The 22,489-nt window shown below is 39.9% G+C and overlaps 1 protein-coding gene across 1 annotated transcript in view; it reads left to right on the top strand.

The window, feature by feature from the left end:
• DPYD (dihydropyrimidine dehydrogenase) overlaps positions 1 to 22,489 on the top strand; it is a 3,662,673-nt gene that overhangs the window by 3,524,212 nt on the left and 115,972 nt on the right. The gene's annotated exons all lie outside the window — the stretch shown is intronic.

Below are 22,489 nucleotides of genomic sequence, written 5' to 3'. Positions count from 1 at the left end.
CTCAACAGGAGCAACAAAACAAAAAAAAGAAGTATTTATTATTTTGGGCGTTTCGTACAAACTTGCATATGATAGTCAATAGCTCTGTTGATCAGAGTGATGCTTTTTTCTCCGTAGGAAATGAATCCATCGCAAAATACGCAGATGTGTTTTACATCACCAAATCTCATTTGTATATTTGGCACCATCTCCCTGCCCTCTGGTCCCGTTACTTCCGGTACAACAGATCTTCTGGCCATAATAGGGAGATTATCTAGGTCGTTCCGAAACTGTGCAGCACTGTAGTTGTTAGGATGCCACCTAGTCATATGGCGATGCATTGTGTAGTTTCCGAAACTGTATTTTTTGTCGGTCCCTCTGGACAGTCTATCTTGACATAAAAGGCAAGTTACGTATCTTGCATTTACTTTTTTCTGACCTTTGGGAATTTTAAAAAATTGCCAAATGAAGTTTTCTTTCCGGTGAGACGTCCTGGGCTGCTCAGGCAAAAACTGCCTCTCTTCGTGCTCGTCCTCCTGTTCCTCTTCTTCCTCTCCTTGTTGAATTATAACTTGAGCAGGTGGTCCACTCTTCCTTGGATGTGGTGGAGGTGGTGGGGAAGCACCAGCTGAAGCTACTAAAGAAGCCATTGCTCAGTGATCACAAAGGGTCTTTCTCTCACAATGATGAACGTCAGAGTGAGGAAAGAAGGAGGGATTTTCATCATTTGGGAAAAACAAGAGTTCTCAACCAATCAAAAGTGTTCATTTTAGATTATATGACCTAGTCTTACATCATTAGGAAACCAAAAGTGAAATGAACCAATGAAAAGTGTTATTACCAAGTCACATGACTTGCTGTGTTTACGTTAAGCGCTTTGCAGGGCCTCCCGGTTTGCTTCCAGAAACCTGCGCTTTGCGACTCGCTTCGCGTACCAGTTCGCTAACGTTGTACGTCATATGACGTATCACGCGACAACGTGAAACGTCATGCGGACGGGAGGCGTCACGATGTTGTTTTCTAACGCGGCACTTGCGGTAAAGAAACATTTACCGGCTCGCGGTCTATTTCGCGGCATCAAGGTCAGCTAACGGGAAGCTTCCCGATTCGCGAAGCGGGAACGAAGAAAAAAAAATATTTTAAAAAAAAATTATTCATAAACATATAAAATATATTTTTGGATTTAAAGAAGAATACATTTTACAGCTACAGATATTAGCTGTTAAAAAACCAATGAAATTCACAGAAAAAACCATAGGTTATAGACCATATATAGTTAGGAATTAGCATTTACAAAACCTTGAAAATTCACTGAAAAAACCATAGGTTATAGACCATATATAGTTAGGAATTAGCATTTAGAAAACCTTATTTTACTCACACAAAACCATTGAAATTCCATATATAGTTAGTTGCACTAACTATATATCGCGCACCCGCAATCCACTGCTGATGATGTCACATATTACATCATTCATGACATGGTCAGTGACATCACTGATGACATCACTGATGACATCTCAAATGACATCACTGATGACATCACTGATGACATCTCAAATGACATCACTGATGACATCACGACACACCAATACCAGTTACTACATAAGCACTCACTGATTCCTACGTCTACACACACATTCACTCATTCACCCATACAATCACTCATACATACAGTCACTTATTATTACAACACTATCATATGCACTCATACACCTATGCAGACAGTCACACACTGCCACTGATCCATGGAGTTACTCACACACCAAGCCAGTCCTGTAAAGAATCAATCACACTTCCATTTCTTCATCTATACAGTTAAACACAGAACACCATACTTCAGTGACATCACTGATGACATCACTAATGACATCTCAAATGACATCACTGATGACATCTCAAATGACATCACTGATGACATCATGACACACCAATACCAGTTACTACATACACACTCACTGATTCGTACGTCTACACACACATTCACTCATTCACCCATACAATTACTCATACATACAGTCACTTATTATTAGAACACTATCATATGCACTCATACACCTAGTCAGTCCTGTGAAGAATCAATCACACTTCGATTTCCTCATCTATAGTTAAACACAGAACACCATACTTTTCACACATATACTAACACATACTTACTCTCTTATACAATCACTGATACAAGTACACATTGATATGCACAGAGTCACACACCTCCCAGCCAGCCACACACACACTCAGTCTTCCATACATCCAGTCATTCTTCAATATGTAAAACGTATTTAAACTTTACAAAAACACACAGACACTAGATGATGTCATCAGTGATGTCATTTGAGATGTCATCAGTGATGTCATCAGTGATGTCACTGACCATGTCATGAATGATGTAATATGTGACATCATCAGCAGTGGATTGCGGGTGCGCGATATATAGTTAGTGCAACTAACTATATATGGAATTTCAATGGTTTTGTGTGAGTAAAATAAGGTTTTCTAAATGCTAATTCCTAACTATATATGGTCTATAACCTATGGTTTTTTCAGTGAATATATATATATATATATATATATATATATATATATATATATATATATATATATATATACATACATACATACATACATACATACATACATACATACATTTAGGGCCATAAGTAGCAAAATTGCGATTACCTAATTGCGATTTTCTGAGAATCGCAATTAGGTAATTGAAATTCCCACTGTATGAAACTCCATGAGTTTCATATACCGATTCGAAGAGGGTCACAATCCGACCTACCCCAATAATATTAATGAGGTAAATCGCAATTTGATTGTGATTGCTTTTTGATAAAGAAATCTTTTTTTTGTAGAGGAAAATAGGCTGCTGTACAAAACGAAAAATGTAAAGTTTTACCACTGCCTGCTCCTAAAAATGCTTTTACAAACATTCACAAAGGGGAAGGGATCCCTTGGGGACCACTTCCCATTTGCGAATGGGTTACCGCCTGCTTGAAGCAGGTGGTAATATGCAAATGTTTTGTGACCGCGTTTACAGTCACAAAACATTCATACATACCATTAGGATTCGTTAATTGGAAGGGACACCCTAAACACTCCCCTTCCAAATAGCGAACACAAACCCATTTTGCGATTCGGTAACCGAATCACAAAGTAGGGTTTGATACATGTATCAAGCATATTTTGCAATCGCAAATGGGCCGATTCTCAGAATTGGCCGGTTTGCGCACACAAAATCGATTAATACATGTGGCCCATAGCCTCTTACTAATGGACTTCAAAAAATCATATTCTAGTAAAAAAATATTCATATCCATACTGATCTAATTGTAATGACATGCGTGCCAGCGTCATACTCTGTTAATATAGGATTTGTCTGAGCAATTTATAACCCTATTTCACAAAAAAACAACTACAGGTAATAAATAGCATTTATGTTTTCGAATGAGCTGAAACATCTTTAGAGTGTTGTTATGTATGCTTTCCTACATGTATCTTTTTCTCCTTTTGCTACTGCACTTCCTAGTTCAACATTGAATGGGTTAGCATGGAGTAAAATATTAGTCAGCTGAAATGTGACTTTTTAAGTTCTGTTTTTGTTTTTGCTTGTAAATTTGTGTTTCTGTTGCCTTTCAATTTCATTAATCAAATTCAACTAAAGTGGCACAGCGAAGAATATTAAATACTGATTACTCGGTGGGCCAATTTAACAACTCCAGAAAATCTGTGTTTCACCTCATGGTAACTTATTTTGTGCGGGTCCACTTAGTCTTTCATCATTTCGGGTAGATAATATTATATAATTACTACCATTGAGTTCTATACCAATACCTTTCTGATATACATTGCAGTGTATCTTCCCCATTGTCTTTTTATTGTGTGTGGAGTACAGTTAGCAAAGCCAAACTGTCCGGCTTTACTAGGCTAAAGCATTCAAACATCAGATGTGAAATGTTGTTTACAGGCATCATCACATTAATGCTAGAGTCATTGGCTTTTCTAGGGTATATTACAAACCATAAAACGGTAATGGTGAAGCAACACCAAGGACACTGTGTAAAGGGTTTAACATAACTTGCATTTGTGAAGCAAATTTTCATCAGTAGAATTAATATTTGTTGACATCCAACTCATTTTATTGACATCACAAGGATGAAATGGCGAGTATACTGGCAAGATTGACTTTGACATAAAGCATTTTAAGGTGGATCCCTGCAAAGGGTGTGCATGCACAAGATGCAATCTTTGAGTGCTTTTATGTAATGAGGAACAAAAACGTTACTTTTACACAAGGCACGGACACCATCGTACGCCGCTTCGCTTTACTCGAAAAAAGACTGCGGGCGGTCTCACTATCTTCGGGAGTTTTTTTCATAACCCCGATAATATTTGGGAACAAGAGCCAGGATTGCCATGTTGTTATAAAACGTCCTGCACACCGGTCCTGTTTTTAGAATCTATAATGCCTCATTATTGTTGGTTCGTCTGTTGATGGTACCAAAGGAAACACAATCCATGACTTAGAAATACCTAAAAGATTAATTCTCTCAGTGCGACCTACTCAACAAGGAGCATTTGATTGAGCAATTGAACCTTCAGGAGGGCCCTTGTTGTCCCAAAGAAGATTTATCGTAATTTGTGGGAAAGTATATTTTAATCCTGAGGAAGGTGTTGGCTTTTAATGAAGTTGCCAAAACCGAAACGCGTTGATGCTACTTTAGAACTGTGACACATAAAGCTATTTGACCAAATAACTTCTCCATCTAAGATATCTATACAATTTGGAGTTTGTTCTAACTATGTCTTATTATTGTGTCCATTTCTCTTTCAATTAGAATTATTTTCTATGTTTTCATTCCCACTTTGTTGGAATTTTTAATGTGATTATTTTAGTGCTGACACAACAAATGTATTGTAACTGTTTTTATGCATGTTGTAATAAAACTGTACACATTTTTAATCTTAACTACCTGCATCATCTTTGCTCTTGCTGGGCTGTATGGATTGAGTTAATTTTGCATGCAATGTTGAGTTGGTATTTGTAATATCTGGTATGTAACTTTACCCAAAGGGGACATTTTATTTGACTTACAGTCTTTTGGAACCCTACCCCTCTTGGTTGCTGGGGTCCCTCTCTTTTATTAGAGAACAAATACTTTTCCAAGATGGCTGCCAAGCTTTCTTCATGCTTGTAGCCACCTTGGAATGCTTTCGCCATTCTTTACCCTTTCAAGATCGCTGACAAATTGCATCCCAGCATGTCCCCCATTTTAAAATGGTAACATTATTTTTAACTAAACCAACGCAAAAGCTCTGGCAAAGCTAAAGCTCTGTACCAAGGCCAAACCGCGTTTCCAATTCTTCTTTGGTGCTACACCCCCCATAATGACCAGAAGTGAGAAACACACTGGCCAATAAGAGGAAGAGCACGTGAATGCATACAACACTTAAGTCAGTTCCACTAAAACTTTAGCTCAGGTACTTCCAAAAAGAGTCTGATTAAAAAATTCTCTCTAGAGAAAGAGTTTTATCTGTACCCTAAGGGCCTGATGTACTGTTTACATTCACAAACCAATGATGTGCAATTTGCACACCTACTGGTTAGCGAATGAGAATGCAATTGTAGCTGCGACCTATGTACTAATAGCGATTTTGAAAATTGTACTGTGAAAGAAGGTTACAGGGGGTTGCAAAATGACCTGTCAAATGATTATTAATTAGGGTAGTCACAATTTGTACACCTTCAGGGGACAGCTGACCTAAGTACCAGTATTTCCATTTCGACATGCACATGAAGCATTTTTTAAAGCAGGCTCTGTCCATTTAAGGGAATATTGCATCTTTTAAAATTAAAATCCTGTTTGGGAAGACATTGAAGAGAGCAGGCAGTGTCCCTTTTTGCACAGCTTGCTCCCCACAAGGCCACCCTCTTGATAACCATAGTCACCGCCATCCCCAAAGGTTTCCCCTTTGTAAATTAGATACCATGTCTTTGAGATGTGAGTATCTGAATAATGATGTGCAAACTGCAGAATCAGTCCCACGTTATTGATACATGTGTCTCTCAATCGCTGATAGGAGGTGGACTTCCCTTCCACCCGCCCTCCAATTTGTGATTCAGAGAAGGTCGCAAAAGCCCTTTTAGATTTGGGAAGACTTTTTTGACTCCTAAAAGGACTTTTGTAAACACTAAAAAGGTGTTTTACTGTTGAAAACCCCGTGATTTTGCAAACACTGGCATGAGAACCCAAACATATCTCTGTATGTCAGGTCTTTAGGTCTTAGAATGGGGGTAAGAATCTGTCCAACTGGAGCTGGCTTAAGACATTGGGGTCGATTGGCACAATCTCACCGTGCTCCTATAATGATCCTTGAAAAAAGATCTGATCTAGAGCTTGCCAGGGGTGATCTTTCTTAGCATTCTGGTTGCCTACGGATGATTATTTCTTATCCAATAAGCACTGCAAAAAAAAAAAAACATTTCTTTGTTGGCTTCAGCCAGTATCACCATTTGCTGCTAGAGAATTTGATTACATGTCGCTTTATTTGTCCACCATACACTTCCTGTCCATTTATTAAATTCCTGAAGGTTATTTTGCATTCATGCTTACTGCATTCCTCAATGCTTTCCTATCTTTCTCTTCCTCCTTCTTTCTCAAATTTCTGACCTTTTCTTTCTTGCTCAGGGTCAGACTCCGATGGTAAAAATATGTCCTGGTCTTCAAGAAGGATTGCTGTTTCACACCACCTGCACAAAGCCCTGTGATTCCCCCAGAAGATGGTCCTGAAGGACTTAGTGCCAATTAATCACAGCAATATTTCCAATGATTGAGGGAGGAGAGAGAAGGCCTGAGATTGATTATGAGTCTTTTGCAAAGCGTTTCGGGCATAAAGATAATAACTTTAAATTGGCTTGGCTCTTTTACTGTTAGCCAATGAAAAGGTTTCAGGATAGTGTGAATATGATAGTGACCTGCCCTGGGTATTACTCTGGCTGCAAATTTTGTAAGACTTATAACTTAATGAGATGGCTAGGGTTCACAAGTTTCAGACCTGTGTTGCAGTAGCCTAATTAATGTTAGAGTAATTCCTCAGTGATGTTTCTAGTGTCTTGGGTGGGCAATGGGTCTCCTAAATTCGTCACACATTTTTAAGTGAAACTGCCAGATTGGATTATGATGTTGATGTGTGCCTTTGAAGAAGAAGATGAGTCATATTTCAAAGTGTTGATTTTTTTTGGACAAAAACGTGTGGTTGAGGGGCATTCGGCTTATGCTTGTAAAAGATATGGGGTAACTTAATTGCGAAGGAGTTGGATGGTCCTTAATCAAGATCCCGCATAGTATCATTCATCCTAGTATGCGTTGTGTCAGGTGTTGCAGATGTGAGGCAGAAGTAAAGTTAATTGTCACCCAGATGTTGAAATACCAAGATGATTTAAGCATGTCTTGAAGAGATTGCATGCCCATGCTGAACAAAGGTCGAAAAAGTGTTAAACCATGAGGGATTCGACAGTTCTTATTCGTAGCAGGAACAAGAGTGAACAGTGATATTTTGGAAACTAGTGTTTTGCTAGTCAGAACTTGAATCAATTTAGAAATGTCAATAATATTCTAGATCACGATTGTAGTTGTTGATTGAGACTAGACTGAGCAACTATTTGGACATCAGACTGAAACTGATGTTTTATGGAGTTGAAAAAATAACATATTTTCTACATTTTTGCCGTAAAGGGAGTGAAGCCACAACTCTGCACCTGTCAGTTTGACTTCTTTCAATGTAAGTTTTATACACGTGTATTTTACAGATTACAGAAAACAGCTTTTAGAACCCCCTGTTTGCATTGAGATGTCAAGATCAGCAAAAAAGGAGAGACCTTCTCCTTCAAAATAGATGTAAAGAATCTGTCTTTAGGAGATACTGATGCACAGTCCATTATTGTACAGGTTCCGGCAGTGCAAATGTCTTGGTGGCTGGGTCAAATTGCCCTGTATATAACAGCATCATCTCCTATTCTTACTGGCTACCATGAGGCACACACATCAACACCTGTTTATTGTGTAAGATATATTTGCATGCCATGTAAGACATTATTTGAACTGGAATGAGAATTTCCATATTTTATGTTTTTATAGTAGTTTCGCTGAAAGTGTTTTCATCTGATGATCAAGATTACTATTTATGTAGGTACAACATATGTAAGCATATCGGGCATGACAATTACCACTTTTTAGGCTCCTTTTTCAGGGGGAATCGGCCCTAATAAAAACATTTAAGATGTGTCCAATTAATTCAGATATAAAAATATAATTCAACATTCTAATTCTTCAAAACAAATATTTAAGTTCCTATTTCATCATATTAATGTGAAATATGTTTTAGGAATTTTCTCTACAAATTGTTGGTGAGAAGAAAGAAAATACACTTTTTGCCTTACATTGTGTATTATTAATAGTCTTTTGTAGCTTTTTGGAAAGTTTATTTTCCGTACGTAATGTGTAGTAGGGTTAAACATTGGGTATCTCTTGTGAGCACTTCCATCGAACACAAAACATTTCCTATTATTCTTCTGCAGGTCTCTCTTCTTGTGTACACTTTTTCCACTTGTAGAGTTTTGCAACCTTACTCACTGTAGTTACATCAGTTAAATCAGTTTAGCACCCACATTTTATTGGTAGTTCCCACATTGTGGGCTGGATAACTTGTGCAAAAGAAGCCTATATTCGCCATGTCATTTCATTTTTACTGTTTATCCTTGTTTGCCACACTCCCTTACGACTTATCATTGTAGGATCTTTTCACATGTATAGACTAGAAACATGCCTCTGACATTTTAGTACGTAAGAGGAGCACATGTCAAAATAAGCCAATCACTCATGCAATACTAATATATGGGGATTCTGAAGTGATTGACTCCACATGACACATCTGTGCTGAAATATTAGGAATGTTATGGGTGCCAAATGAAAAGAAATTCCCTTATGTTTACAACTAATGCTATAAAATAGGTAACTCTAATCATCATATTGTCTTCATATTCTCTAGAATAGTATTTTTAGTCACGCACACGACTGAGAACTTATTGCATGAATTCTGTCATTTTGCATGGCTTAGTTATCAGGTCCTAAAGTAAAGGAGAGCAGACAATGACTATTAATTTAGCCTGGAATGTGCCCCTGTCTCATCATCATCTCTATTTGTTTGGAAGTATCCATTAAAAGTACAAAAAGAATAACACATTTAATTTATAATTTAAACTTGAAAATAAATAGCGGAGTGACGATTGCTGTCGCTGACCATTACATTACTTCCAGTAGTGAAGAATATGCAATGCAAATTAAAAAAGCTTTACCTAGCCATTACACGTTTTATCAGAATAACACAAAATCGGTTGGAAAGTGCTTATGTATTGCAACCATAAGAGGCTTATAAATTCTGCTGTTTCATGAAGTGTATACAAGTTGAAAAGCATCTCCGCTATTTTGAACCAGAGGTATTTCAGGGAACTGCAAAATACCAAATTGAGGGGCATATTAGCAAGGAATAGCGATATTTATCGCAAAATGCGCTTAGCGCATTTTTTATCGCTGCCTATCGCTGGATATGTTAGTGGAGAAAACATGCTATTAGCAACGTTTTTCTCCATTGAGCTATAATATCCAGCGATAGCGGCGAAATGTGTGAATATCGCTGGAAATCCAGCGATATTCACGCATTAACGCCAATGGGGACTTAACCTGACAATCAACCTCCCATTGGATAAACAGGTAAGTCATGTTTTTAGCAGGCGTTAGATTATATCGATAATTGCGCTTAGAGCGATTTTTTTATCGCTTTGCCTGCCTTGCTAATAGGCGATAGCTGTGTTAGCGACTGCTTACAGTCGCTAACAGTTTGGGTACGCCCACTTTTCATGTCATTAGCGATAAATATCGCTGACATGCAAAGCGGCCCTAAACTGGTCGCTATCACCTAAAAGCTGTCCCTAACTGCTGTTAGCAAAAGCTTCCTGATAGGGTGATAAAAATATTGCCGCTTTAGCGGCAAAAAGTGCCGCTAAAGCAGCGATATGGCCCTTGCTAAGATGCCCCTGAATTTTATGGTGTACACAAATTGAAGAAATCGTGCTAATAGAAAAGAAAATGAGGTAATGTTGCCGTGATAGAACCACCATCTACCCATGTATACGTAAACATTGTCTTGCCTTTTCTGCACCACGCCACTGCTTTGATGAAACTGTTCTAATCTTAGCTGATGTACAGTGCATGCAACCTTGTTGGATTATCCAGTGGTATCGCCTGACACAAACAATGTAATATTCATGTATGATAAGGATGTGTAGTTTCAGCATTTTACCTTCATCCCAGCAGATTTCCCCCCAGCCTCGAACGCAGCATGATTTTTAGAATAATTAGCTGGCTTTGCGAAGCCTCACTAGTATTCTACCATAGTTGTTTTCGTTGGAGACAAGTATGGCTTGTGTTGATATGCCAGAGATCTACATTCCTCTGCAAGGATGAGGCCACCTTTGTGGCATAAGATCTGATGCCTGTGACAATTGTATTCCACTTAAATTCCCTTTATCCGATCTTTTTGTGATTTTTATTAGATACTACAATGTGTATCAGTAAATAGTCCAACAGTGGCATCATTAATAACTAGGTGCACCTGTAAAATATGCTTATGTTTTGTCCCTGTTGCCCTAAGATATTATTCTTATTTTTAGATCAATTTCCAAACTAATTTGACAGCACTATGTTAGAAAGCATCCAAGATTCTGGCAATAGGTATTTTAGTTTCTCCCTAGTAAAACAGCATCATGGGAAGGGTGACTGACAGTGATACGGCAAAAACACTTCAGTACTCCCAAGAGTTGTGCTGAATATTGTTCATGCTAGCTGTTCATGCAAGCACACGTCTCTCAACATCATTTGCTTGTTGCATAGCATCTCGGACACTACCCCAGCCCCTTCAGGCTTCCATATCTGTTCTGATGAAGTCCAAATGGACATATAATATGCAACACAGGATAATAAAGTCATCAAATGCCCATCACCCCTCCAAAACTAAATGCACCGCAACTGACCGTGCATAAATCTTACCATGAACAAAATCGTACTGCTAGGTACAGCTAAGGAGAGTGCACCTAAAGTGTAGATGGTCTGGTTTCACAGTGTGGATTCTGATACCCATTCTAGGGTGCTCTCCCCGTTTCTATACAACCACATCTTGATTAGTGTGCGTGCAGTAGTCCTTAATGATTTTTTCTGAATACATTGAAAGAACCCCTTGCAAATCGTTTTGGATGCTTCCTGTCTGCCTTGTTGTAGACTCCGTGACTAACTCCTCCTTCTCAGCCATTTAATGTCCCTCTGTATTATTATGAAATTGCCTGGTTCATATTCTTTGGACGATTTCATGCAGGTCGGTTCCCATGCTTTGTGGACATGGTTAATCGACTTTCTGGGAGGCTTACTCTTTTTAAGTTCAAAATAAAGTTTATTAAAATGAAAGAGGTGTCAATACAAAGTCAAAGTAAAATACAATATGAGTGTCGAGGTCAAATACAAAAAAAAAATGCATGAAAACATTCCAATAATGGAGAGAGGAAAAAGATATACAATATATGAGGCTATCTGAAGGAAAGCAAAACAGAAGGCATTTGTGAAAATTAACGAGCTATAGAAGAAAGAAATGGAACGAAAGGTGAGTCATGGAGGTTTGGAAACCTCTTGCTGAGAGGGAGATAAATGGGTAGAACGTTTAGCACAAACATCTAGATAAAGGGTAATGGGAAGCCATAAGGCGTGTCTCTTCGGGACTAGGGTAAGAGGGTAAACAAATGCAGTGTCTAATCTGTGCTTATGGCCAACATTAAACCACCAAGCTTTGAAGGTAATATTGTTCGAATTCTTCCAGTTAACAGTTATCTGCTGAAAGGCAACAGCTAGTAATAGATCAATAATTTGTACATTAGAGTCAACATGTGCCCAGGAAGGAGAGAGGCTTCCTAGAAAAATGTCAACAATAGAGAAGGGAGAGGTAGTATGGAATATGGAGTTGATTTGATCCCAGACTTGAGTCCAAAAGGTGTAAGTAGGAGGGCAAGAGAAAAGCATGTGGAGGAGTGTGGCATTAGGTGCGGAACAAGACCAACAGAAGTCTGGGGCTGAGGGAAATCTCTTGTGAAGTAGAGACGGAGTGTAAAGAAGTCGGTTGTATATAAAGAAAAGTGTTTGTGTGAGGGAGGCAGCTCTGGAAGATTTGCGAAGTTTAGTCCAGAGTTTATCCCATAAGGAGGAAGGCCAGGACGTCTGTTTCCCAAAGCCGTTCCAAAGTTGACTTCGGTCGGGGAGATAAGGGTGTGTGAAATGAATGATAAATGGAAGAGGCCTTAGGTCCAGTGCTGAGCAAGGCGTGAAGAGATGAGGCTGGGTTAGGGGGGTCAGAGAGGGGAGGGGATCGAGGAAGAGAGTTGTAGGCAGACAAGACCGCATCCTTCAACAAAGGGAATTTGTGGGCGAAAGAAGAAGGGAGTGAAAAAGTCTGACTTAGGACAGAAAAAGATAAGAAATCCGGTCCTTGAAATAGTTGGGAAACCCAGAGTAATCCTCGTTGTCTCCAGGTTTTCCAATAAAAAGGTTTTTGCTTAATGAGAATGCTATTGTTATACCAGATGGTGGAGTTAAGAAATTCAGTGACAGAGGTAGGGGGGTCTGGAGAGGAACAAAGGAGTAACTTAGCGGTGTGTTTGTGAATAGGGGTAGAGAGAAATTGGGGTTTGCGGGAAAAGGAGAGGTATTCAGCAAAGGAAAAAGGAGAAAGGGAAAGACGTACGATTGTAACCCATAGGGGGGATGGCTCGTCGGGATCCTTCAGCCAAAGGGAAGCTTGCCGGAGGAGGAAAGCCTTATGATATATGGGGAAATTTGGAAAGTTAACCCCACCCTCTGATTTAGGAAGACGAAGTCGGAGCAAGGACATGCGTGGTTTCTTTTGGGACCATAGAAAGGAGGGAAGAATGGTATTGATTTTCCGAAAGAATTTGGTCGGGATAGAAACAGGTATATTTGAGATGACTTAAAGGATTATTGGGGTCAACATCATCTTAACAGTATCAAGCCGGCCCCACCAGGAGAGGTAAAGGGGATGCCACCTGGAGGTGAGATCGGAAAGTTTCTGGGAGCATTTGTTGAGGCAGAGTGAAACGGTATCTGAGACAGAAGGGGTAATGTGCAAGCCAAGATATTTTATGTGAGTAGGACTCCATGTAAAGTTGGATGCGGCAAAATCTGGCTTAAAGGTAAATTTGGTGAGGGGTAGGATCTCGCACTTGTCATTGTTTAATTTATAGCCAGACAATTGAGAGTAGGCCTGAACTTCAGCGAGGAAAGCGGGGATAGAAACAGAAGGGTTGGATATGAAGAGGAGAATGTCGTCTGCGTAGGCAGCTAGTTTGATATGGGTATGAGAAAGTTGAAAGCCATATAAGTGGGGATTCTGACGTAACCTGGAGAGAAAGGGTTTGAGGGCTAGATTAAAGAGAAAGGGAGAAAGAGGGCAGCCCTGACGGACTCCTCTACCTAGATTGAAAAAGGAGGAGATTAAGCCATTGGCACAAACCGCGGCTCTGGGATTAGAATAAAGGAAAGAAATGAGGGCTATGAAATTGGGGCCAAACCCAAACCACTTTAGCGCAAAGAAAAGGAAAGACCATTCGACTCTATCGAATGCTTTCTCGGCATCCAAAGCGATTGCAGCCAGGGAATCGTTGAAACGTGAGGATTTGGAAAGGACGTTGAAAAGGAGTCTAGTGTTATCTGTGATATAACGGCCTTTAACGAATCCGGATTGTTCGGGGCCTAGGAGTTCTGGGAGGAAAGGATCTAATCTGATAGCTAAGGACTTGGCATATAATTTATAATCGATGTTGACGAGTGATATTGGTCTATAATTTTTGCAGTGTTGTGGATCTTTACCCTCCTTGGGTATAATACAGATGTGGGCGTCGGAGAATGTGCCAGAGGAAGCACCGCTAGATACAAAGGAATCAATGAGGGCATGCAATTTTGGTAAAAGTAGGGAGGCAAAATGTAAATAGAATTCGACTGTGAATCCATCCGGGCCTGGAGCTTTATCTTTTTTGAGAGAGTTGAGGGCATTATGTAATTCGCGTGTAGTTATGGGTAATTCGAGGGTAGATAAATCGACTGGAAAGTTAGAAGGAGGTTGAATGCTTGCAAAAAAGGTATCAAGGGAGTGAGTAGAGGGGTGGGTGTCAGAAGAGTAGAGTGTGGAATAAAATCGGGAGAACTCCTCTAAAATATCAGAATCTTTATAACGTAAAACAGAAGTAGTATCAAAAACAGATTCAATGTTCAATTTGTTTTGTTTAACTTTCAAATAATTTGCAAGAATTTTGAGCTAGATTTCAACAGGTATAATGAGGCGTCTTCAGTAGCTTGCTTGTTGTATTTCATTTTGGCGCAAACAAGGTCATTCAAGCTGTCTCGGGAATGGGAGGTATAAAAGGAGTGTTCTAGATGGCATGTGTGAAAAGTTTGTGCGATTTATTAGGAACAAAAAATGAGGTGGATTTCCTATCTAAAAAGGGATCAAGGGGCAAGTTACAATCACCAGCTAAAATAAAATTGTCATCTATACATTCAGTAATACGAGTGGTAAAGGAACTCCAAAAAGGCGAGATTGCCGCCAGTGGGGGCGTAAACATTAAGCAGGGAAAGAGAGGTGCCCTTCGAGGAGAGCTTAACAAACAACCATCTACCTTCAGGGTCAAATTCAGATGACAGAACTGAATGAGGAATAGATTTACGAATTAACAGGGAAACACCATTCCTCTTACCATCACCAGGAGCGGAGAACACAGCCCCCACCCAACCTCTTTTAAGTTTGGTAGCTTCAGTGTCAGATAGGTGAGTCTCTTGCAAAAAAGCAAAATCAATATTCAGTTTAGCTAAATGGGAGAGAATTTTTTGCCTCTTAATTGGTGAGTGCAAACCTTTAACGTTCCACGATACAATACGTAATGACATTAAGTAATATTAAAAGTAATATTAAAAGAGTGAAGCATGAAAAAAGTAAGAAAACAAGAAGAAGCCTCAAACAAGTGCGTAGTACAGAGAAATGGAGAGGGAAGACGGAGATAAAAAGGGGAGCGAGTAAGTGGAAAAAAGAAGAATAAAGAACGTGGTAAGAGGATTACAGCAAAAACTAAGAAGTAAAAACAGGAAAGAAACAGCAGGAAAGGGTAAAACGGTGAAGATGAAATAACAGGAGCAAACCAGAGGGAGATTGAAACGAGAATCAAGGAGAGGCTGAGAGAAAAAAGGATGAAGGGAAAGGAAAGAGTAAAAGACAAATGATGGAAGCATATGAGAAAAGGGAGAAGACGTGAAAAGATGCAGAGTTGTACGAAAAAGAGTGACACCAAAATAAATAACAAGGTGAAGTAGGGTACGAGGTCAGGAACAGATACAACATATGAAAACATTTCAAAAATAGGAAGGAAGGAAGGGTAGGTACTTACAAGGGTGAAGGAATAAGGGTACAAAATCTGGAAGGAGGACGAAGGGGATGAAAACGAAGATGAGACGAGGGGGGTAAGGCCAACCAACGGAGGGCAGGAAAACGGGGCAACGAGACGTCCAACCGGATAGACATGACGGGGCGCTAAATAGGGATCCGCAAAAGAAGGAGAACAGTGTGATTAGGTAGGAAAAGACATCAATAATATACTATGACAATAAAACAGACAGATAAGAATGCGTAAAACAGCAACGGAGGTCGACTAGTCGAAAAGACTGGTCAAAAACAGGGACGGGGATTAACAATCAAAGAGGATACAGAAACATGAATAAAAGGCTAGCAGGACACTAGGAGAACCAATTACAACAATGTGAAAAGTCACGGAGGGAATGAGGAGGAAGAACTGGAACTGGAGAACTCCATGTTAGCAGGACCGCAGGAATTAAGGAAACTTCGGAGTCTCATTGGATCTTCATAGGTTGTGGTCTTATTGTTGTGGGTAACTTTGAATAAGCAAGGATGAAAGAGACCATATCTGGCTCCAATAGATCGAAGATCCGCTCTCATGTCAAGGAAGGCTTTGCGTCGGTTGGCAGTGGATTTGGTGTAGTCTTGGGCGAAGAATAGGGTGGAGCCAGACCAGGTAAGGCGTGGAGAAGCTTTAGCAGCCAGGAGAACCTTCAATAGATCCGTGTATTCAAGAAAATACATTATGACACCCCTGGGCTTTGTAGATGGAGAGGCAGAAGATGAGAGTCGGCCAAGCCTGTGAGCACGCTGGATATTGAGCGTAGTGTCTTCAGGTAGGTGCAGGAGCTTGGGCAGAAAAGACTTGAAGAAAGTTATAGGATCATTCCCCTCACAACCTTCTTTCAGGCCGTAAAGACGAAGGTTATTACGTCTGTTTCTATTTTCAAGGTCCTCCACCTGCTTCTGGAGAGAGGACAACTGCAAATCCATGTGGGAAATCTTGGTGGCAGATTCCTGAAGAGATGACACAGACTTTTCCACGGTGGAGACTCTGACGTACATTTGAGACCAATTGTCAGTTAGCGTTTGCAGCTTGGCATTAGTCTCCTCCATGTAGGGGCGCAAGGCCCTGATCTACTCAAGAAGCAATTCCATGGAGATGACTGAGGAGGATTTCGTAGGAGAGGGGGGATCCTTTTTTAACCTCTTTGAGTTGGTTTTAGAAACATTTTGTGAAGGAGTATCCATATTAGACATCGTGTCACTGGAGATGGAGGGTGCAGAAGCTTCTAAGTGAGCTAGCGCTGTAAAAAGTTTGGAGTTTTTAATATAGATGCGCTTAGGGGTCCTGCTGGAACAGCCCGCCATCCAAGCGTGCGTAAAAAGGATTGTAGAAGACACACGAGTTAGGGCTGAAGGAGTAAAACTAGATAATAAGAACAAACAGCGCCCAAAAATGGAGGAAGTCGTAGAAGGAAGCCAAAAAAGAGTCAATGTAGCGATGTGGCAGAAGAAAAATACCAAAGTAGTCAAAGGAGAAAGGCAACTCCTATTTCAAATCGCAAGGAAATTCCGGGCAGAGAAAACGAAAAACAAAATGGCGGCCCGTTCTGAGGAAGGCGAAAAAGACGAAGTAATTGCCATTTGTCATATCAAGAATGCAAAAAAGAGTCACCTGTGTAGGTCAGAAGATCTCTTCATGGTGGTAGAGTGGGCGAAGACAGAGCGGGAAGCCTCATGTCGCTGGAGTGCAGACGTGAAGAAAGTTCATGTATGGAATGAGCGTCGCTTCGAAGCACAAAATGGCGGTCGCGGCCGCTGCAGAGCCGCGACCGGAGCAAAGTCAGGAATTTGCGGGCGTAGAGGCTTCAAGCCGCGGCGGGAGTTACCGCATGTGAAGCCTGGCGTTGTCCCACATCGTGCGCTGCGTCTCCGGTACGATGTCGGTGGCGCGAACCGCCAGTCAGCTCCGGTACGGACGGAGCTCTACCGCCGCACCTCCATCCAGATCGGGTGCTTAGCCACGCCCCCGGGAGGCTTACTCTTTAATTGGTTTAATTATTGGTAGGGGCACTCTCCCACAATTGTGATTTTTTTTTTCGTAGTGGCAACTTTCATATTTTATCATTGTGGCTCAATTGACTCCTGTTGTTACATGAATGGCTGGCACACTTGATTCAGCCCTGGTACTTGGACTCAATCTTATATATGTACTGATGATGACCCAAACAATCAACTAGGGACTAGAATATTGTCAACACAAGGGATAATAGACTAATACATTCTTGCATACCACCTCCAAACATTTATATTGTTTGGTTTAAACTTTCTCATCCCATTTACTCCCCTTTTCTTTGAATCTACATGTTTTTCGGCTGCAGTTTATAGCATCGTGTTATCTCTGGATAGGACCACCGAGCACCACTGTTTAGAGTACCTTTTTAACTATATTGTTTCGTTAATTTAAGATTGCAAAGTATTTACATGCCAGACACTGTCTATGATTTTTTCATTTGTGGGATAATCTTTTGTTTTCAGTCATTCATTTATTTCTCCAAAATGATATCGCTTCAAGACATTTGATGAATATATATGTATGCCACGGTCTTCTATGTGGTTAAAGAGGCAGCTCCTATTGTGTTTGTATTGCAGTAGACACAGATGGAGCGCTGAAACTTTTCAGACACTCACTCCCATTCACAGATCTGGGTTGAATCCATCATCATTCTTTAGCTCACTTCGCCATCTCAGTTGAGACCCACCCATATGCAAATCAGTCCTGACCCTGTGCCTCATGGGAACAGTCCAGCCCGAAATGCCAAGCCAGGTCTTCCCTGAACCGGAAACAAGCATCCTGGGCCCAGTTTCTGGGTAACACCCTTCATCTGCCAGGCTAGCTTGAATCCAGTGACAAAATAACCAAGGAACCCACGTCTGGGCATACCCTGCCAACTTAGGGCGAACAAAGCAAACACAAGGATATGATGGACGGAGAGCTGAAACATTTCGGACACTCACCTCCAGTCTCTGATATTGCAGTAGCCCACAGACGGCATAAGTAAAGCACAACTTTGTAACTTTTACTGTGGGAAAGCGAGGGAAGGGGTACCCATGAGCTTAAAGAGATTTCCATACAAAATCAGTTAGAATCATGATAGAAAGACCAACAGCCCAAGATTTTGGCTTGCAACAGATTGGAAGAAAGGGCTATGGGTAGCAAGAGGCTTTAATGTTCATGATCAGTGGTCCTCAGTGCCCTAGCTGTTGTTATTATTGTCCGAATGAGACATATTGAAGATACCAGAGCTACAAAGTGTCTGTGACATCATTGGATCTTCACCTATCCACCGGTGGACACTTTCACATGAGTCATGAACAGGCTTGTGTATTCTATTGTGAATCATAGTTAATAGTTTCTCCATAGCATATATGGACCATAACTTCCCCCATCAGAGGTTGTGTGTTGAGGAGCTCTGCAATTTCCACATTTGGGCAATGCGAAGATGAGAACAAACATGAGGTGGATCATCAATTTTCCCAATTGGGGTATTATCAAAGGTCATGTGGGAGTGTAATGTTCATGATAACATTTAGGAGTGAGAGGACAGCTTGCCAGAAGGCTTGGATGTGAAGGCGTGACCACCAAGTATGCAGCAGTGTGCATGGTTCCCTACATACCTTCCAACATATGTCTGGACTGCCAAACATCTTGTGTAATCTTGTGGGTGTGAGGTACCACAGTGTGCATAGTTTGTAAGCATTCTGTTTGTGTTGCATACACATGGAGGACTCCACAGCCTTTTTCCAGATAGACATCCAAGTGCTGTTGGGGATCTACATCCACAGGTCCCTCACCCTCTTAACTATCTATATGTGTCTCCCAAAAGGATTTAGCTCCAAGATGAATCTGCAGAGCCATGATATACCCCTGCGGTGGACATTGTTGGTGAAGAGGGGCTCAAGGTGAGACTCCGCCCTGCACAAGTGTCCCATAATGTATCTTCCTTCCACCTATTGTAAGGCTTGTGTGAGACTAAAAGTATCCCGTCCGGTGAGTGGAAAGTGATAGCTCAAGTCTTCCCTAGTCCTGAGTTCCCTGTCAGTATAAAACTCCCTTAGGCAATTGCTGTGTCCTTAGTTCGAGGATCGAAAACCTGGGACTGTAACTTCTGGTGGGAAGTCCAGGTTGTCAACCAGTCATATGAGAAGGAAAGAGTAGGAAGGAGACCACTCCAGCAGAGTCATTGTTGTGGGGAGGAGAGCCTGGCAATATATCCAAGCCTTGGCTGGGAGCCGTAACAGGACCCTAACCAGGACCATGGAAAACACCTGTTCCACGTGTGCTCACAGTTTTGATCTCTGACAGAATATAGCTTCCAACAATATTGAGTTACATAAATATCAAGTCAAAAATATCAATGTTTAAAAATATTGTTTCCCTGTACTTAAAACAGAATCACAACAAAAAAAGAAAAAGCATTGTTTTACACTAATATAGTTTTTTAGTGTAAGTGTAATATATATATATATATATATGTGTATGTATATTTATGTATAAATATATAAATATATATTACCTACTGGCGATAGCCAGTAGGTATATATAGTTAGGATTGTTTTCCATAGGGTTAATCGCAACATTCTATTGGGAATAACTTTGGCGCCGGTTGAGGAATCTTCCTGAAATTTTCCTTAACTTTGCCTCGCGGCGCTCTGGTCCTTCCCTGAACGTTTGGGGGGGATTCGTCAAGCGGGGGCCGAGATAAAAGGGGGTCCCAAAACGTGTTTTCCCCATGTTAATTTCCATAGGGCGGTTGGACTCACTTTTAGCCCGAACGGCTGAATGGTTTTCCACCAAACTTGGCAAAATTGTAGGGACTGGTAGCCCGATGTGCCTTTGCTATGTCTCAAGATATGTGCTCCAGTGGTTTTTACGAAAATTAACTTTGAAAAAATATATATTGGGCTACATTGGGCTATATATATGTTAGAGCCCAAATGTAGCCCAATGTAGCCCAATGTAGCCCAAAGATGGCCACCAGAGACAAAAAAAAACAAATGTAGCCCAAATATCAGCCAGATGTAGCCCAACTATAGCCCAATGACAGAATGTCCCAGAGTGTTCTAAAGAACAACTAGAGCGCTAACAGTCTTACTTATGACAAAAGTATGGCACACCTGAAGTCATCTTGATTGGAATAAAGTGTTAACACTTAAAACATTTAATTTGCAAAGGAACAAAATGAGGGGATTCATTTTGCCATAGAAATTATGATTAGTGCTGAAGAAAGAAAAATGAGGGCACATTTTGAGTGACTTCTCAAATCCTCTTATATTTCATTAAAAAAATTTCTGATATGCAGTCTCCCACGATGGCCACCAGAGACAAAAGAGCCTGTGCTTAAAAACTCTCTTAGCAAAGCAGGCATTTGAGATTTAAAAAACGTTTTAATATATAAAAACGTTATCCGCTACTAGAATTAGCATTTAAAAAACCTTGAAAAAACCATAGGTTTCAGGCCTTATATAGTTAGGAATTAGCATTTAAAAAACCTTGCGAATTCACTGAAAAAACCATAGGTTTCAGGACTTATATAGTTAGGAATTAGCATTTAAAAAACCTTTGAAATTCACTGAAAAAACCATAGGTTTCAGGCCTTATTTAAAAAAACCTTGCAAATTCACTGAAAAAACCATAAGTTTCAGGCCTTATATAGTTAGGAATTAGCATTTTAAAAACCTTTGAAATTCACTGAAAAAACCATAGGTTTCAGGCCTTATATAGTTAGGAATTAGCATTTAAAAAACCTTGCAAATTCACTGAAAAAACCATAGGTTTCAGGCCTTATATAGTTAGGAATTAGCTTTTAAAAAACCTTTGAAATTCACTCAAAAAACTATAGGTTTTAGTGTTGTTATAGTTAGCTGGACATTTTACTCATACAAAAGCATTGAAATTGCTCCTATATAGTTAGTTGTACTAACTAGATTTCGCGCACCCGCAATCCACTGCTGATGATGTCACATATTAGATCATTCATGACATGGTCAGTGACATCACTGATGTCATCTCAAATGACATCACCGATGACATCACTGATGACATCATCCACGTGACAATCACATACACCTTTTCATACACTATTACAATTTTTCATCACTCTTTGTAAAATACAGAGTATCATATTTAAATCCATTGTCACAGCAATACAAGTATCTAAAAATCCACCCAGTGATTCATAGATGTATACACACATCTAATCACTTACCTATGGATTCACTCATACATACTGTCAATGAACAATAGAACACTATCAAAAATACTTATACATCTATAACGACATTAAACAACAGCACGCATCCTATTCACATATGAAGTCATCCTACTCACTTATGCAAACAATGGATCATACTTACATATTTACTTAGCAAAACACTTATACAAACACCACTTCTTCTATTCATTTAGATAGTAAGTCATACTTAGTGAATTATAAAATCATTATTACAAGTATACAGTTATCCATACAGTCACTCACACAATCATTGTGTCTTATGTATACTTATTTATATACAACAACTGACACATACACTGCCTTTTATTTTTCTATTTTTTTGGACCTGTACCATTGAGAAATATATTTGCTCATCACCACACCCATAAAGATATTCTCTCACCCAAACAACTGTTAGAACATGTAGTTTTAACTTCATATATCTACTGAATCAACTATTCACATATCTTTGGACAGTCACACACCCCCCACCGAACCACACACACGTTCACACTCCCATACAAATACTCAGTTAATTAATCAATAACTAATATAGACTTTCACATAGCTAGTAACCAACTGTAGAATCAGTTTACACAACAACTGACAAAGTGATACAGATATTCACACAGTTTAGTCACTATCCACTATATTTAGTGAGACATTATAAATTGGTCAAGTAAACAGTCAATTACACTGCTACTAAATCCTCCATC

This window comes from Lissotriton helveticus, chromosome 1_1 (assembly GCF_964261635.1).
Source record: "Lissotriton helveticus chromosome 1_1, aLisHel1.1, whole genome shotgun sequence".
In the NCBI taxonomy this organism is placed as follows: Eukaryota; Metazoa; Chordata; class Amphibia; order Caudata; family Salamandridae; genus Lissotriton; species Lissotriton helveticus.
This window is presented reverse-complemented; position numbering and strand designations above follow the sequence as displayed.